We start from the raw sequence: 17,499 nt of genomic DNA, 5'->3' as shown, positions 1-17,499 counted from the left end.
GGTGGAAGGAGGTTAGGTGTACTAGGGATGCATGGGTCCGGTTCGGGCAAGAGAATAATAGCTGCAAGGGGCAATGAGGCCGAGCCCTTGCCGATCATACAAGGGCAGAGGTTCCAATGGAACAGCATGTGGCGTTGTGTTCGAGCCTTGGGAGTCCATAGAAGGGATCAACCAAGTGGGTTTGTGCAACGACATCCGCATGTTGCCCGTCATCACCCCTACCGGTTCCCTGACATCACATTCGTTTGTTGACCATTGTCGGGTCCCTCGGCTCCCGACCACTGTGTCTGTAGTTTCCCTAGCAACCACCACAATCGGATGCCCATCTCTTCTTCCCCACTGATGGCTTGACCTCCATAGCATTGATGTGATGCTGATTCTGTGCCATCTCAAGATGTATTATCCTTTGGCCCTGCGGGATCTTGTGCCTCCTTCTAATTCATTCCAAGAAGCTCACTTGAGGGCAGCGTGCGGCCGGGTAGCTTGCGAGGTCTGCGCTAAGGCTTCCTCTTCTTGGGCTGCCATCTCCACTGCTAGGACCTCCGCTGCCACATGGGACTACTTTGTCATGGTAGCACGACTGGCAAGCCATTCAAGGTGGCGCGACTCTTGGGACCAAAATTTCCTTTCCAAGCATTTGTGCACCCAAAAAGGAATTGAATTTGCATGTGCCCAGGATTCTAAAACCCATCAATGAGCATCCAAACAACATAGTTTACATTACAGACAATTTATTGTCATGAATGTGTGATTTGGAATTGAACCCAATTCAGTTCCATGTTAACAACATCGATATCTGAACCAAGTAAATGGCGACTTACATTTGAGTGCTGCAACTGGCTTGTCGAACTGGTGGAAGCGGACTTAGAGTTTGCCAAATTTAGACAACATATTGTATGCAGTAAGAGTGAACTACTTTTATTTTGAATATTAAATGGTGAAAAAACGTCTTGTTATTTGGAGAGATACTCTAGTATCGTTCTGAAGTAGGGGAGTGAAATTTCATACCAAGGAGCCGAAATTGAAGTGCTGGTTCGGTATATGCACCAGCCACCACACTTAGTAGGACAGTGGGCCAAAATTAGGCAAAGGCTGTCATCACGTTATGGTTGTTGGCTTGTTGCTATGTGCACATCTCCATGAGGCAATAATATGGTTTCTACGACCCATGAACAAAACGTGAGGCATCCAGCAGCAAGTCTTGAAACATTGTATTTCATTATAGTGGCAAGTGTATATCAGAACAAGGACCATATACTGGCCTCCCTTGTCATGCTCCTCTGAGAACACTATTCATTGTACGTACATTTTCCTCTGAAGCATGTTTATATTGCATTTCCCTAACTTTAGTGCAGCCTACAGTTAATAATTGATATATGACCTACTGATTTATGCGTAAATCTTCGTGCAGCCATGCATGCATATTATGGAGAACATCGCTCCAGTTTTTGAGCTGAGAGCAGATCGGCATTTATTATTCTCACGAGCTGACAAATTCCTCAGTGATGGCCAATTCTTGGCAGTTAGTTTTATATGTTAGGGGTTAGAGCATCTCCGGCCGCGCCCCCAACAGGACCCCCAGTCCATTTTTTAGTGCCGGCGCGCAAAAAGGGCCCAGTCGCGACCACAAGAGCCTGTTTTTCGCCGGTTTGGGCCGAAACTGGCGCCGGCGGACCCAGGCCGAACCCGGCGCGCTTGGGTACGCCTGGGGCACCGGGGAAACCGATTTTGGCGCGAACAGGTATGGGCCCGCCAAGTCAACAACACGCCGCTTCGTCGTCCTCATCGCCTCTGTTCCTGCGGGAATCAATGCCAAGGCTGCCGTGCTGCCGCGCCGGTCAGCCTCCATTGATGCGTCATCGGCGGCATAGTGAAGGCGCCGCGACGCGCGTCCCGCCCGCTCCCGACACGCGTCACCCGGCATGCAGGTTCTCACCACCCCGCTTCGCCTATAAAAGCCGACCTCCCTGCCGGTGAACGCCACAGTCGCCACAACTCCCCTTCTCTCTCGCCTCGTCTCACCACAGAAGCAACTCACCCCCCTCTCCCCCCCCCCCCCCGATGAGCAATGGCTGAGCGATACCCCGGGGACGCCGTGGTGGCGAATGGCTTCGGCCGCCGCCATCTCCATGAGGACGTTGCGTGCCTCCACTACGAGGCCGACTATCCGGGGCCCCTAGACATGCGGGTGCCGGGCTCATGGAAGTTGAGCGCCGGCGGCGTCCCGGTACCCCCGGTGCCCACCGGGGCTGAACGGCAGGCCGAGATCGCCCGCATCCGTTCGTCGCTGTCGGAGGAGTAGTGGAACGAGCCGAGGTACGCTGCCGACAGCCACACGTGGGCGATGTACTTCGACCGCCGCCGCGAAGACCAGAACGCCTCCGCCAACGGCATCATCCCCCCGCGGCCGACTCAATGCCGACTGGCGACGCGAATGGTGGGGCGTGCCTAGCCGCACCCTCGAGGCCGTCCTCGACCACATCGAGACTGGCAACACGACGCGCCTCGAGTACCCGGCGCGCCCGTCCTTCTCTCGCCGCCGTGGTAGCTCCTGGACGCCGCGGCTAATGGAGGCGGTGACCTCCTCATCGCCGGGCTCCGGTTCGCTCTCCTTCGGGTCGCCGACGCTCCGCCCTGTCAAGTCGGAGCCGTAGGAGACGCCGCTTGGGAGCCGCACCCTCAGCGGCGCCCTCGTCATCAACGAGGGTGGCCGCCCCTCCCCGCGTTCCCTCCGCCTAGTCCGGCCGAAGATCGAGCCAGGGTTGCTCCCCGTCAGGAAGGAGCACGCGGAGATGGCCGCCGCCGACGAGACCACCCTCAAGTGGGCGAAGGCGGACCACGTCCTCGAGCAGGTGGCGCGCCACCGCCGGGCCTACGCGGGGATCAAGGCCCGGCGCCGCGGACGCGAGGAGGGTGGCATCGTCGTCCTCGACAGCAATGAGGAGGACGCGCCAGGGCCGTCAAACCCCCCGTGCGTTGGCGACCCTAGTCAGGGGTGCAGTAGGGACGACGGCGGCGGTGGCGACTACACCCAGTTTTACAGGCTCCTCGGCATGTAGAAGGCGGGCTGCGGCCGTGGCGTAGTAGGGCTAGGCGTAGTTTGTTTGTTTTTCTGTTTTTTGTTCAAATTTGAATGAAAAATCGCTGAGTTTGTGCCAAATCCATATCAGATCGCCGAGTTTGCGCTGATTTTGGGGGCGACCTGGGGGCGGCGACTGGGAACGCAATCGCCCCCATGCCGAAAGTAAACGCCGGTTCGGCCCCATACGGCGCTTTTTCGGCTTCCGGGGGGCCGAATGGCTGGAGAAGCTCTTAGCCATTGGTAAAGTGCCACCATGGACTGAGAAGAGAATCTGATGAAGGGTATGGAAGCAAAATAATGGCAGATACGCTAGTTCATTTTTTTCACTGAAATTCGTTGGATTGCTCATAAAAGTTGATGCACATTATGCTAGGTGAATGAAATGTGATCAATAATGCTAACAAATAATTACCTATTGGTTGTAACTCATGGTGGGAAGGCCTCACAAGCTTTGCTCGGACACATGAAAGCTCGGTGTGCCCACGGGGCGAACGGGCCGCCCCTGAGTGTTCACGCTTCGCCACACAATACCTCTCCCGTTTCCCCGCATGTTGAGCTCGAGGTTTAGTCGATGGTCCGAGCAAATAAATGTTGTCCACACCTTTCTCTTTTTTCTTGACAACAGAGGTCGAAGATCCAAGATTAAAGGGCCACTAGATAGATCATATGCCCCACCTTTGTTGCGGGTAAGGAAAAAATATTGATAAAATGCCCCGATTTGTAAACTGAAGTAGTTCTCTTTACTCCGTAACACAAATATGTAAATGGAAAAAAAGTCACACCAATGCCTCTCATCTAGAGCATCAAAGATAATCCGGTTGTTCTGTCATAGCAAAGTCCACCCGAGAATTATGAAAAGTCGAGCGACATCATGAGACATTCTAGACAGAAAAAGTGGTCGCGCCAGATGACAGGAGTGGCGGCAGCAAGGTAGTCATGCACGTTTGGAGCCCATGGATCGTGGCCATAGAGCGACGTGCCTGGAGCAGCTTGCTGGTGCGGCCTTTTGTTGGAGTGGTGCAGCCAACATCAGGAACAACTGTGGAGGCTCTCATGCGCTTCTTGGCAGAGAAGGAGCAACCAGCTGCATGTTTAGATTGCCACGGTGGTTCCCAGGCTTGCCTGTTGCACATCCGCTGCAACGAACCAGGGTAGAGCAGGTTCAGGAAGAGTTAGAGGAGAGGAGAGTGGTCCGACGAGATGCATAGAGGAGGCGAAGAGCCATCAATTTACTTTAAATTTCATGCAGAAAAACCTGAAGCATAGTATCATACCTGAATATTCATTTATTGAAAAGCTATAAAACACAACAAGTTGACACATTTTATTGGATACTGTATCCAATTATTACAAAATGACGAGCACATTTTCGCAAGGAAATGATACACCATCGAAACCCTTATTGGAAATATATGGAAAGGAAAGGAACCCCGGGAGATATCACACCTCTTCGCTAGATGCAAAGGAACAAAAATAAGATTACACCGTATTGGATGGGACATGATGTCCAATTATTCAAGACAACAAGAACATTTCGACTATCTTGGCATGAAATCCCGGCGCATAGACTTTCTTATGCAATAGCTGCGGCAAATTCAACATCCTTGGTACAGACACGATCGGATCGAGTTGTGCAATTCTCTATGACATCTCTATGACATCGAGGTGGCCATGTTCTCCACCGCCACCTCGGGCCTCCCACATCGGCGCATGCCGACCCTAATCCTCCTATGCCGATGACTCTCCTCGCCCCTTCATCGATCTCCATCGCATTTGCGTGCCCCCGTGCGGTGCGCCTTGGATGAGTGGCTATCGACCTCTGTTCATGGATGCACCTTGGCCGGTGTGCCTCTCGGCTCTCCATTCACCTCGTCTACGCCCCGGCTTCAGCCACGCCGCTCACTCGCCCACCGCCCCATCACCTCCTCCTAGATGGCGGCCGCCGGTGTTGATCTGCAATTGCAACGGCTGTTGTGACCCGCTGCCTAGCCGCCGCACTCCATCTCGTCGTGCTCCGTGACAAATCCTTAATTTTGTACTCAACTTTGCTTATGTCCCGTCCTCTTACGCATATTTGTTAAATTTGTCTATACGTAGACCGATTAGCTTCTGCTGAATGATGTAATGTCGGGACTTCAGATATACGGAATGATTATTGACAATGGAGCAAACAGTTATCTGATTTAGTTCATCTTTATATTAGCATTGACATATCATTCAAATATACGGAATGATGTTTTTGTAAATATAATCATGCCTTCAGGATGCATGACTGATGGTTAGTAGAATTTTATGATCAGGTGTAGTTTTCTGTAGGTAAGTATTTTCTGATGTGATAAACAAAATCGAAGCTATTGTTATTAAATAGCTTATCATTCAAAACCGCACAATTTTGTCATCATCGCATTCATCTTATTGAATTGTGTCTGCATTTCCAGCTACTTTTTGTTGGAATGTGTCAATAAGAATGGATTCTACTTTACATGACCTGGAATATAGAACTTTAAAATTACCTTCCGCAGCCAACTCATTACACACCAACTTTTTTAATCAGATGAGCCTTGACTTAGACTGGGACCTTGTGTTAAACTAAAAAGCATAATACTCAAATACACCTTGTGACTTTTATCTTTTATTCACGTATGTCCTTGTCCTTCATCCTCATATAGGATGAATAGTTCATGTCGACAGGAAATTGCAGAAGATATAGAAAAACCACCTCAACATGATCAATCTTTTATTTTGGAGAAATTTTATCCAGTAATTAAATATACATATTTATGGCTCGAACTTGAACTTTTCATTCTCGACGGGAATTGTCATTGGTGGTATCATATTTATGTTTTTCAATTAATGCAATGTGATGCATCTAGATCCTTCCACACAAACTCATACTTCATTTGTCCCCCCTTCATAGATTGTCTTCCTTTATCATGCCCATGTTGTTTGTGTCAACTTATATTTCATCGAACAAAACTACACTTCTTATTTCATAATTGACATGATGTTTTGTTTGAACCTTTACGATTGCTACGAGATAATTGTTTTACTTCAGTATAAACAAATGCACAATCATGAATATAGCACAAAACATTGTCATGTTAATTCTTCTTTGTTGTCTTTACACATCGATTAGATGTATATTTTTTCTTATTCTATCGTGGGAAATCAATTCACTAATGTGTCTCGTCTGCACTCTACTCATGTTGACTGTCCCTTTTTCTAAAGGAAAACTATTTTGTTGTGTTGGCGAAATCATAGAGCCCCCTAACCATCTTGTACTGGCATATGCACAATGGGATATTGTCTCCGCTGGTATATTTAATTATATGCAACTCATAGGTTCTCGATAATTCATGCTATCCAACCTCATATTTACAATTCATCAACATGATCCATTGTGCAATGTCCCCAAGAAAAACATGTAATGTGTGAACATAAGCAATACCCCCACCCACTCCCCCCATTTAGATATAAATATTCGGTCCTACAATTCCAAATTGAAATTGATAGTGCAGAACACCATCGTTTTGATGACCATAGAAATGAATTTGGAAATCATCCCGATATCCAGATGGTGTTGAGCACAACCAGAGGATCCCCACCAGAATACCATGCCCAGACCCTCTGTATTCGCTAGAAATTGGTACCCATTCGTTCATTATAAATTCTCACCACACTCACCTCATCAGTTGATCGCACAAGCACACTGTCACCACCAGAGCTCCCTTTGATGCCATCCTCTCATTTCAAAGGGTCCACCCCATGCCGGTCGGTGCTACCAAAGCTTCCATACTGCTAACGGCGGCGACCAGAGCTCCCCCAATGCTGGACTCCTCCACTGGAGCTCCCTGCAGTGGCCACCGCAATTTTCACTTAACAAATCTGTCAGACGACTGCCATGAGCCATCTCTTCATCTTTGACAAAGAGAGAAACTCGATGCGGAGGTGGACGGAGGTTAGGTGTACTAGGGATGCATTGGTCCCGTTCGGGCAAGAGAATAATAGCTGCAAGGGGCAATGAGGCCGAGCCTTTGGCGATCATACAAGCGCGGAGGTTCCAATGCAACGGCATGTGGCGTTGTGTTCGAGCCTTGGGAGTCCATAGAAGGGATCAACCAAGTGGGTTCGTGCAACGACGTCCGCATGTTGCCCTTCATCACCCCCACCGGTTCCCTAACATCACAAAAACCGGCCCAGTCGAGCCAACATGAGCCCGTTTTTCGCCAGTTTGGGCCAAAACTGGAGCCAGCAGACCCAGGCCGAACCCGGCGCGCAGGGGTGCGCCTGGGGGCGCCGGGGAAACCGATTTTGGCGCAAACGGGAATGGGCCCGCCAAGTCAGCGACACGTCGCTTTGTCGTCCTCATCGCCTCTGTTCCTGCGTGAATCAATGCCAAGGCTGCTGCGCTGCCGTGCTGGTCAGCCTCCACTGATGCCTCATCGACGGCGCGGTGGAGGCGCCGCGATGCGCATCCCGCCACGCGTCACCTGGCATGCAGTTTCTCACCGCCCCGCTTCGCCTATAAAAGCCGACGTCCCCGCCGGTGAACGCCACAGTCGCCACAACTCCCCTTCTCTCTCGCCCCGTCTCACCATAGAAGCAACTCGCGCTCCTCTTCCCCCGCCGACGAGCAATAGCTGAGCGGTACCCCAGCGACGCCGCGGTGGCGAACGGCTTCGGCCGCCGCCCTCTCCATGAGGACAAGACGCGCCTCCTTTACGAGGCCGACTATCCGGGGCCCCTAGACATGCGGAACGAGGCGAGGTACGCTGCCGACAGCCACACGCTATGGACGATGTACTTCAACCGCCGCCGCGAAGACCAGATCGCCTCCGCCAACGGCATCATCCCCCGCGGCTGACTCAACGCCGACGGGCGACGCGAATGGTGGGGCATTCCTGGCCGCACCCTCGAGGCCATCCTCGACCACATCGAGATCGGCAACATGCCGCGCCTCAAGTACCCGGCGCGCCCGTCCTTCTCTCGCCGTCGTGGCAGGTCCTAGACGCCGCGGCGAATGGAGGCGGTGACCTCCTCATCGTCGGGCTCCGGTTCGCTTCCTCCGGGTCACCAACACCCCGCCCCGTCAAGTCAGAGCCGCAGGAGACGCCGCTTGGGCGCCGCACCCGCAGCGGCGCCCTCGTCATCAACGAGGGTGGTCGCCCCTCCCCGCGTTACCTCCACCTAGTCCATCCAAAGACCGAGCCGGGGTTGCTCCCCGTCAGGAAGGAGCATGTGGAGATGGCAACCGACGACGAGACCGCCCTCAGGTGGGCGAAGGCGGACTACGTCCGCGAGCAGGTCGCGCGCCAGCGCCGGGCCTACGCGGGGATCAAGGCCCGGTGCCGCGGACGCGAGGAGGGCGGCGTCGTCGTCCTCGACAGCAACGAGGAGGACGCGCCCGGGCCGTCCAACCCCCCGCGCGTTGGCGACCTGGTCAGGGGTGCAGTAGGGACGATGGAGGCTCCAGCGGGACGCAGGGCGATGACGACGACGGCGGTGGCGGCGGCGGCGACTACACCCAGTTCTACAGGCTCCTCGACATGTAGAAGGCGGGCTGCGGCCACGGCGTAGTAGGGCTAGGCGTAGTTTGTTTGTTTTTCAGTTTTGTACAATTTTGAATGAAAAATTCTAATCAGATCACCGAGTTTGCGCCGATTTTGGGGGCGAACTGGGGGCGACGACAGGGAACGCAATCGCCCCCACTCCGAAAGTAAACACCGGTTTGGCCCCCAGACGGCGCTTTTTTGGCTTGCTGGGGGCCGAACGGTTGGAGATGCTCTTAGCCATTGGTAAAGTGCCACCATGGACTGAGAAGCCAATCTGATGATGATGGGTATGGAAGCAAAATAATGGCAGATGCGCTAGTTTATTTTTTCCCCTGAAATTCGTTGGATTGCTCCTAGAAGTTGATGCACATTATGCTAGGTGAATGAAATTTGATCAATAGAACTAACAAATAATTACCTATTGGATGTAACTCATGGTGGGCAGGCCTCACGAGCTTTGCTCGGACACATGAAAGCTCGGTGTGCCCACGGGGCGAACGGGCCGATCCGACTCAGCACTTTGGGCCCTGAGTGTTCATGCTTCGCCACACAATACCTCTCCCCCTTCCCCGCACGTTGAGCTCGAGGTTTGGTTCATGGTCCGAGCAAATCAATGTTGTCCACACCTTTCTCTTTTTTCTTGACAACAGAGGTCGAAGATCCAAGATTAAAGGGCTACTAGATAGATCATATGCCCCACCTTTGTTGCGGGTAAGGAAAAAATATTGATAAAATGCCCCGATTTGTAAACTGAAGTAGTTCTCTTTACTCCGTAACACAAATATCTAAATGGAAAAAAGTCACACCAATGCCTCTCATCTAGAGCATCAAAGACAATCTGGTTGTTCTGTCATAGCAAAGTCCACCCAGGAATTATGAAAAGTCGAGCGACATCATGAGACATTCTAGACAGAAAAAGTGGTCGCGCCAGATGACAGGCGTGGCGGCAGCAAGGTAGTCATGCACGTTTGGAGCCCATGGATCATGGCCACAGAGCGACGTGCCTGGAGCAGCTTGCTGGTGCGGCCTTTCGTTGGAGTGGTGCAGCCAACATCTGGAACAACTGTGGAGGCTCTCATGCGCTTCTTGGCAGAGAGGGAGCAACCAGCTGCATGTTTAGATTGCCATGGTGGTTCCCAGGCTTCCCTGTTGCACATCCGCTGCAACGAACCAGGGTAGAGCAGGTGCAGGAAGAGTTAGAGCAGAGGAGAGTGGTCCGACGAGATGCATAGAGGAGGCGAAGAGCCATCAATTTACTTTAAATTTCATGCAGAAAACCTGAAGCATAGTAGCATACCCGAATATTCATTTATTGAAAAGCCATAAAACACAATAAGTTGACACATTTTATTGGATACTGTATCCAATTATTACAAAATGACGAGCACAATTTCGCAAGGAAATGGAACACCGTCGAAACCCTTACTGGAAATATATGGAAAGGAAAGGAACCCCGGGAGCTATCACACCTTTTCGATAGATGCAAAGGAACAAAAATAAGATTACACGGTACTGGATGGGACATGATGTCCAATTATTCAAGACAACAAGAACATTTTGACTATCTCGGCATGAAATCCCGGCGCATAGACTTTCTTATGCAATAGCTGCGGCAAATTCAACATCCTTGGTACAGACACGATCGCATCCAGTTGTGCAATTCTCTATGACATCTTCCTCTTGTTCACCGACGATGACTGCATGGAAGATAGCTTGTATTAGAAACAACCATTTATAGACAACGAGCAGCAATAAGATAGTCAGATGAATGGAAGGATTTAATCTTACAAGTGTTTGTGCTGTTGCAGACGGAGGACATGCATCCCAACTTGCAATACTCAATGACATTTGCTTCGTCTAGGAAAACAGTTTAAATATAATTCTTTGTGCTTGAGAGGAAAATGAAAGAATGGAAAGAATATGTTTACAGTTTACCTGCTTCCTGGTAAAGATTGAAGCGATCACAAGGACGCACACACTTGTCAAGAATTTTGCAACCACACAAGCTTGCACATGTTTTGCGAGAGGCACCCGTGACACGGCATGCGTTATAGCAGTTTCTTCCCGAGGTGGAACAACAACAGCTCTTGGCTTCTACCTGGGCCTGCTGTATGACTAGAACTAGTATGACTACTCCCATAATCACACTCTTACGACTATTGGTTGCCATATTCTCCGTGTATGTTTATCTCACAAAACTTGCTGATGATCTAAGACTTGCATGCCCTCTATTTATAGGAGATATTGCATACTGCACCTACATGCATCTCATAGCCACAAGGCAACCCTACAATGATGTGTATTATATTGGTGTTTGTCACCATGTGGAATTCACATCACATGATACACACATGCGTGTGTGTCCACTACGCTTAGAATTTTATGGCACATGCACTGGTTTTGCAACTTTAAAGCCCATGTGTATATATGTAATGTGATTAATCAAACACGGTTGGTGGGAATAACCACCCTTGTTCTCACCACTAGACCAATAGTCAGTAAAGATTTGCTTGTTAGTTATTCGACTTGAGACTAATTAATTAATGAGATGCTAATTATTTTACCTTGTACTAATTCCTGATTAACAAAAAATGAAGTACATGTGGAAAATATAGTCACATTATTGGAAATATAATGCGAGAAAAATCATTAAGCAAAAACTGTTATTACCAACCAAGGAATAGCTGAACTTAAACTATAAATGATCTATTATTTAAACATAGCTTAAGGTCCTTGTACGTATGCTATAATGCAGTGTAATGTGCCTGGTAACATGACGGAGACCCGCACCACTGTCCTCCATGGCCTCCGCCATGTTCTCCACCGCCACCTCGGGCCTCCCACATCGGCGCATGCCGACCCTAATCCTCATGTGCCGATGACTCTCATCGCCCCTTCATGGATCTCCATCGCATTTGCGTGCCCCCGTGCGGTGCGCCTTGCATGAGTGGCTATCGACCTCTGTGTGGATGCACCTTGGCCGGTGTGCTTCTGGGCTCTCCATCCACCTCGTCTACGTCCCGGCTTCAGCCACGCCGCTCACTTGCCCACCGCCCCATCACCTCCTCGTAGATGGTGGCCGCCGGTGTTGATCTGCAATTGCAACGGCTGTTGTGACCCGCTGCATAGCCGTCGTGCTCCGTGACAAATCCTTACTTTTGTACTCAACTTTGCTTATGTCCCGTCCTATTACGCATATTTGTTAAATTTGTCTGTACCTAGACTGATTAGCTTCTCCTGAATGATGTAATGTCGGGAATTTAGATATACGGAATGATTATTGCCAATGGGGCAAACTGTTATCTGATTTAGTTCATCTTTATATTAGCATTGACATATCATTCAAATATACGGAATGATGTTTTTGTAAATATAATCATGCCTTGAGGATGCATGATTGATGGTTAGTAGATTTTTATGATCAGGTGTAGTTTTCTGTAGGTAAGTATTTTCTGATGTATAAACAAAATCGAAGCTATTGCTATTAAATAGCTTATCATGCAAAACCGCACGATTTTGTCATCATCACATTCATCTTATTGAATTGTGTCTGCATTTCCAGCTACTTTTTGTTCGAATTTGTCAATAAGAATGGATTCTACTTTACATGACCTGGAATATAGAACTTTAAAATTACCTTCCGCAGCCACCTCATTACACTCCAAATTTTTTAATCACATGAGCCTTGACTTAGACTGGGACCTTGTGTTAAACTAAAAAACATAATTCTCAAATACGCCTTGTGACTTTTATCTTTTATTCACGTATCTCCTTGTCCTTCATCCTCATATAGGATGAATGGTTCATGTCAACAGGAAATTGCAGAAGATATAGAAAAAACACCTCAACATGATCAATCTTTTATTTTGGAGAAATTTTATCTAGTAATTAAATATACATATTTATGGCTCGTACTTGAACTTTTCATTCTCGACGGGAATTGTCATTGGTGGTATCATATTTATGTTTTTCAATTAATGCAATGTGATGCATCTATATCCTTCCACACACACTCGTACTTCATCCGTGTCCCCTTCATAGATTGTCTTACTTTATCATGCCCATGTTGTTTGTGTCAACTTATATTTCATCGAACAAAACTATACTTCTTATTTCATAATTGACATGATGTCTTGTTTGAACCTTTACGATTGCTATGACATAATTGTTTTACTTCAGTACAAAGAAATGCACAATCACGAATATAGCACATAACATTGTCATGTTAATTCTTCTTTGTTGTCTTCACACATCGATTAGATCTATATTTTTTTCTTATTCTATCGAGGGAAATCAATTCACTAATGTGTGTCGTCTGCACTCTACTCATGTTGACTCTCCAGTTTTTTAAAGGAAAACAATTTTGTTGTCTTGGCGAATTCATGGAGCCCCCTAATCATCTTGTACTGGCTCATGCACAATTGGATATTGTCTCCGCTGGTATATTTAATTATATGCAACTCATAGGTTCTCGATATTTCATGCTATCCAACCTCATATTTGCAATTCATCAACGTGATTCATTGTGCAATGTCCCCAATAAAAGAATGTAATCTGTGAACATGAGCAATACCCCCACCCACTCCCCCCATTTAGATCTAAATATTCGGCCTTACAATTCCAAATTGAAATTGATAGTGCAGAACAGCATCGTTTTGATGACCATAGAAATGAATTTGGAAATCATCCCGATATCCACATGGTGTTGAGCACAACTAGAGGATCCCCACCAGAATACCATGCCCAGACCCTCTGTATTCGCTAGAAATTGGTACCCATTCGTTCATTATAAATTCTCACCACACTCACCTCATCAGTTGATCGCACAAGCACACTGTCACCACCAGAGCTCCCTTTGATGCCATCCTCTCATTTCAAAGGGTCCACCCCATGCCGGTCGGTGCTACCAAAGCTTCCATACTGCTAACGGCGGCGACCAGAGCTCCCCCAATGCTGGACTCCTCCACTGGAGCTCCCTGCAGTGGCCACCGCAATTTTCCCTTAACAAATCTGTCAGACGACTGCCATGAGCCATCTCTTCATCTTTGACAAAGAGAGAAACTCGATGCGGAGGTGGACGGAGGTTAGGTGTACTAGGGATGCATTGGTCCCGTTCGGGCAAGAGAATAATAGCTGCAAGGGGCAATGAGGCCGAGCCTTTGGCGATCATACAAGCGCGGAGGTTCCAATGCAACGGCATGTGGCGTTGTGTTCGAGCCTTGGGAGTCCATAGAAGGGATCAACCAAGTGGGTTCGTGCAACGACGTCCGCATGTTGCCCGTCATCACCCCCACCGGTTCCCTAACATCACATTCGTTTGTTGACCATTGTCGGGTCCCTCGGCTCCCGACCACTGCGTCTGTAGTTTCCCTACCAACCACCACAATCGGATCCCCATCTCTTCTTCCCCACTGATGGCTTGACCTCCATAGCATTGATGTGATGCTGACTGTGTGCCATCTTAAGATGTATTATCCGTTGGCCCTGTGGGATCTTATGCCTCCTTCTAATTCATTCCAAGAAGCTCACTTGAGGGCAGCGTGTGGCCGGGTAGCATGCGAGGTCTGCGCTAAGGCTTCCTCTTCTAGGGCTGCGATCTCCACTGCTAGCTCCTCCGCTGCCACATGGGACTACTTTGTCATGGCAGCACGACTGGCAAGCCATTCAAGGTGGCGCGACTCTTGGGACCAAAATTTCATTTCCAAGCATTTGTGCACCCAATAAGGAATTGAATTTGCCTGCGTACCCAGGATTCTAAAACCAATCAATGAGCATCCAAACAACATAGTTTGCATTACAGACAATTTTAGTGTCATGCATGGGTGATTTGGAATTGAACCCAATTCAGTTCCATGTTAAACAACATCGATATCCGAACCAAGTAAATGGCGAATTAAATTTGAGTGCTGCAACTGGCTTGTCGAACTGGTGGAAGCGGACTTAGAGTTTGCCAAATTTAGACAACATGTTGTATGCAGTAATAGTGAACTACTTTTATTTTGAATATTAAATGGTGAAAAAACGTCTTGTTATTTGGAGAGATACTCTAGTATCGTTCTGAAGTAGGAGAGTGAAATTTCATACCAAGGAGCCGAAATTGACGTGCTGGTTCGGTATATGCACCAGCCAGCACACTTAGTAGGACAGTGGGCCAAAATTAGGCAAAGGCTGTCATCACGTTATGGTTGTTGGCTTGTTACTATGTTGGACCACGTGACAGAGCTACCTACTTGGTCATGTGCACATCTCCATGAGGCAATAATATGGTTTCTACGACCCATGAACAAAACGTGAGGCATCCAGCAGCAAGACTTGAAACATTGTATTTCATTATAGTGGCAAGTGTATGTCAGAACAAGGACCATATACTGGCCTCCCCTGTCCTGCTCCTCTGAGAACACTATTCATTGTACGTACATTTTCCTCTGAAGCATGTTTATATTGCGTTTCCCTAACTTTAGTGCAGCCTACAGTTAATAATTGATATATGACCTACTGATTTATGCGTAAATCTTCGTGCAGCCATGCATGCATATTATGGAGAACATGGCTCCAATTTTTGAGCTGAGAGCAGATCAGCATTGATTATTCTAACGAGCTGACAAATTCCTCAGTGATGGCCAATTCTTGGCAGTTAGTTTTATATAGTAGGGGCTAGAGCATCTCCACCCGCGCCCCCCAACAGTCCCCAGGCCATTTTTTAGCGCCGGCGCACAAAAACCGGCCCAGTCGAGCCCACATGAGCCCGTTTTTCGCCAGTTTGGGCCAAAACTGGAGCCAGCAGACCCAGGCCGAACCCGGCGCGCAGGGGTGCGCCTGGGGGCGCCGGGGAAACCGATTTTGGCGCAAACGGGAATGGGCCCGCCAAGTCAGCGACACGTCGCTTTGTCGTCCTCATCGCCTCTGTTCCTGCGTGATTCAATGCCAAGGCTGCTGCGCTGCCGTGCTGGTCAGCCTCCACTGATGCCTCATCGACGGCGCGGTGGAGGCGCCGCGACGCGCATCCCGCCACGCGTCACCTGGCATGCAGTTTCTCACCGCCCCGCTTCGCCTATAAAAGCCGACGTCCCCGCCGGTGAACGCCACAGTCGCCACAACTCCCCTTCTCTCTCGCCTCGTCTCACCATAGAAGCAACTCGCGCCCCTCTTCCCCCGCCGAGGAGCAATAGCTGAGCGGTACCCCAGCGACGCCGCGGTGGCAAACGGCTTCGGCCGCCGCCATCTCCATGAGGACAAGACGCGCCTCCTTTACGAGGCCGACTATCCGGGGCCACTAGACATGCGGGTGACGGGCCCATGGAAGTTGAGCCAGCGTCCCGGTATCCCCGGTGCCCACCGGGGCTGAACGGCGGGCCGAGATCCACCGCATCCGTTCGTCGCTGTCGGAGGAGCAGCGGAACGAGGCGAGGTACGCTGCCGACAGCCACACGCTATGGACGATGTACTTCAACCGCCGCCGCGAAGACCAGATCGCCTCCGCCAACGGCATCATCCCCCGCGGCTGACTCAACGCCGACGGGCGACGCGAATGGTGGGGCATTCCTGGCCGCACCCTCGAGGCCATCCTCGACCACATCGAGATCGGCAACATGCCGCGCCTCAAGTACCCGGCGCGCCCGTCCTTCTCTCGCCGTCGTGGCAGGTCCTAGACGCCGCGGCGAATGGAGGCAGTGACCTCCTCATCGTCGGGCTCCGGTTCGCTTCCTCCGGGTCACCAACACCCCGCCCCGTCAAGTCAGAGCCGCAGGAGACGCCGCTTGGGCGCCGCACCCGCAGCGGCGCCCTCGTCATCAACGAGGGTGGTCGCCCCTCCCCGCGTTACCTCCACCTAGTCCATCCAAAGACCGAGCCGGGGTTGCTCCCCGTCAGGAAGGAGCATGTGGAGATGGCAACCGACGACGAGACCGCCCTCAGGTGGGCGAAGGCGGACTACGTCCGCGAGCAGGTCGCGCGCCAGCGCCGGGCCTACGCGGGGATCAAGGCCCGGTGCCGCGGACGCGAGGAGGGCGGCGTCGTCGTCCTCGACAGCAACGAGGAGGACGCGCCCGGGCCGTCCAACCCCCCGCGCGTTGGCGACCTGGTCAGGGGTGCAGTAGGGACGATGGAGGCTCCAGCGGGACGCAGGGCGATGACGACGACGGCGGTGGCGGCGGCGGCGACTACACCCAGTTCTACAGGCTCCTCGACATGTAGAAGGCGGGCTGCGGCCACGGCGTAGTAGGGCTAGGCGTAGTTTGTTTGTTTTTCAGTTTTGTACAATTTTGAATGAAAAATTCTAATCAGATCACCGAGTTTGCGCCGATTTTGGGGGCGAACTGGGGGCGACGACAGGGAACGCAATCGCCCCCACTCCGAAAGTAAACACCGGTTTGGCCCCCAGACGGCGCTTTTTTGGCTTGCTGGGGGCCGAACGGTTGGAGATGCTCTTAGCCATTGGTAAAGTGCCACCATGGACTGAGAAGCCAATCTGATGATGATGGGTATGGAAGCAAAATAATGGCAGATGCGCTAGTTTATTTTTTCCCCTGAAATTCGTTGGATTGCTCCTAGAAGTTGATGCACATTATGCTAGGTGAATGAAATTTGATCAATAGAACTAACAAATAATTACCTATTGGATGTAACTCATGGTGGGCAGGCCTCACGAGCTTTGCTCGGACACATGAAAGCTCGGTGTGCCCACGGGGCGAACGGGCCGATCCGACTCAGCACTTTGGGCCCTGAGTGTTCATGCTTCGCCACACAATACCTCTCCCCCTTCCCCGCACGTTGAGCTCGAGGTTTGGTTCATGGTCCGAGCAAATCAATGTTGTCCACACCTTTCTCTTTTTTCTTGACAACAGAGGTCGAAGATCCAAGATTAAA

The 17,499-nt window shown here is 50.3% G+C and overlaps 1 long non-coding RNA gene across 1 annotated transcript; it reads right to left on the bottom strand.

Moving 5' to 3' along the window:
* Positions 1-9,957: 9,957 nt before the first annotated feature.
* On the bottom strand, positions 9,958-10,875 carry LOC109745814 (uncharacterized). The gene is made up of 3 exons (XR_002228641.4): positions 10,570-10,875; positions 10,423-10,491; positions 9,958-10,331 (listed from the first exon to the last, which is right to left on the bottom strand). It is a non-coding gene; the product is annotated as an uncharacterized lncRNA (long non-coding RNA).
* Between the last annotated feature and the right edge of the window lie 6,624 nt (positions 10,876-17,499).

The sequence above is a fragment of the Aegilops tauschii genome, chromosome 7 (genome assembly GCF_002575655.3).
Source record: "Aegilops tauschii subsp. strangulata cultivar AL8/78 chromosome 7, Aet v6.0, whole genome shotgun sequence".
Classification (NCBI taxonomy): domain Eukaryota; kingdom Viridiplantae; phylum Streptophyta; class Magnoliopsida; order Poales; family Poaceae; genus Aegilops; species Aegilops tauschii.
Note: the sequence above shows the minus strand (reverse complement) of the source record. Positions and strands in the feature narration are given on the sequence as shown.